The sequence below is a fragment of the Prinia subflava genome, chromosome 13 (genome assembly GCF_021018805.1).
Source record: "Prinia subflava isolate CZ2003 ecotype Zambia chromosome 13, Cam_Psub_1.2, whole genome shotgun sequence".
NCBI classification, from domain to species: domain Eukaryota; kingdom Metazoa; phylum Chordata; class Aves; order Passeriformes; family Cisticolidae; genus Prinia; species Prinia subflava.
In genome coordinates this window covers 18,068,683-18,070,864 of record NC_086259.1, presented here as the reverse complement: position 1 = coordinate 18,070,864, position 2,182 = coordinate 18,068,683, and positions in this window count along the sequence as shown.

Genomic DNA, 2,182 nt, shown 5'->3' with positions numbered 1-2,182 from the left:
GAGCAGGTTGGGGTTTTCTCTCCGCCCTCCCGGAGCAGGATTGCTGCGGGAGGAGCGTGGGGAGGGCACAGAGGGAAGGTGTTTCGGCAGGGCTGCGAGTGAAACAGGTTAGAGGCACGGCCGAGCCTGTTTGTAAACTTGCAGGCTGGGATAGTCCTCCTTAGGAAAGGCTGCAGTCAGCACAACGCCGGGGTTTATCGGTGTTTGCATCAGGGAGAGGGCGCGAATGTGGGATGTGGGGGTTTGTAATGGTCATTTATAAAACCCGCAGTGCTTCGTTTGTGCTTTCGTGTGGAGCCCAACGCACAGCTAAGGCTGGACTTCAATAATCCCTCTGTGGGTCCCTTCCAACTCGGGGCATTCTCTGGTTCTAGGATTGATGATGTTCACTGGTTGCATCATTCCCAAAGATTTATGGCTGCCTGTCCGCGAGCATCACGCTCTGGTTTGCCCCAGGAGACAGACAGACAGACACCCCAGGCACCTCACTGAGGGATGCACTCACCCTTAAACTGTCCCTGAGGTGTGAACTGGGAGGTCAAGATGCTCCTTTGACAGTAAAAGCTGCACCGAGGGAATAAAAGTCATTCCCAGCCAGAGAAAAACAGATGTGCAGTTTTCTGCAGGAGAAGAGTTTCCTCCAAGGACCATGTCCAGAAAAGCTGCACGTTTCTCTTGTGCACAGCCCCATGACCTCTGTGGCTCCCAAAACCGGGCCAGCCCTCACCAAAACGCTGCTTTTGCACGGAGCATCTCAGTGCATCCCGTTTGCATCCCAGCAGCTCCAGGAAAAGCTGCGGAGCCCCGGGGACACCCCACAGAGAGCACCCACCGAGATGCCGTGGAGGGAGGGGGCTTCTTCCCAGCCTGAGGGGAAAACAGCGATTGGAACACGCCCTCTGCAAGGAGCTGGGACTTTGGAAAACACGGCTGGGGCTTCCCGGCTGCCCGGGTTGAGCAATGCTTTCGCAAGGCTCCGAGGGGATGCGTCAGGCACGGGGAGGAAGGTCCCGCATCGCCGGCACAGAGCTGCTTCCCACGGGAAAGGAGCCGGGGAACGCTGGGCTCTGCTTTTCGGGAATCCCACATCCAGGCCATGCCCAGGGGTTAGGTAAGGTGCTCAGGCAGGGCTTGGGGCAGGTACGGAGGGATTTGGACTTTGTCGTGTGGGAATCAGGGGGTGAAACCTCTCTGAGCTCATTTGTGCTCTCGAACTGGTCCCCTCCTTGTGCAGCTCTTCCAAGGAGCTGGAGCACGTCCAGCGGGCTCTGCCAGCTCCTGACCAGGCACAGCAGCACTGCCTGGCAGGGCATCCCTTCCCCTGCCCACTGGGCATGTTTGGAGTAGCCACAATCGCTCCAAATCCTCGTGTTTCTGCCAGAAAAGTGGTGGAAAATTTCTTCCCCCTCTCCAGGCGGGTAGGAAGAAAATTTCCCTTTGTTTTTGCTTTTCCCGCCCCAAATCCTCGCCCATCATCCACGAAGCTGCTGCCCACGAGGAGCATCCCGGGGCTGTGCACGGTGTGGGCAGCCCCAGCGTGGCCCTCATTAGCCACTGTGGCTAATTGAGCAACAGGCTGATCCTTTCCGCGTTTAGCATCATCCCCTTGGCACAAACCTGCTGCTTGTAGAGACACAGAGAGCTCCAAGAGCAAAATCCAGAATCCACACGGAGGCCAAGAGGCCACACCCTGGGCTAGGGAGGGGGAACAATGCCCCGAGTGGGACTGACAGGAATTCCAAGAGAAACAGGACACGGAGAAGGAGAAAAACGAGTTGATGATTATAACAATGCACTGTAACAATCAGTGCAGGGTGGTTTATTATCCAAACTGGCAGCTGGGGAGGAACAGTGTGGTTTGGGCTCAGAATCACGTCCCCCTCTCTCATCTTTGTGTCCCCTCAGTTCTGTGATGGGAAATTACATTTGATGAGATGGAATAAATGCAGGAAAAAACATGTTGCTCTTTGCCACTCGCTCTGAGAAATTGCTGAACGGACTCAAGTTTCATTTTCTTGCTGCTGTTGATTTCTGCGTGTTAGGAAATCTAATGAAAAAATAATGTATTTTGCTGTCCCGTGGCTCAGAAAACGCAGGGAACAGACTGAATCAGGAGTATAAAGTTAAGAAAACAACACTATTACAAGTTGTATTTCTTCACACTATCGTTTTCACACTCTAA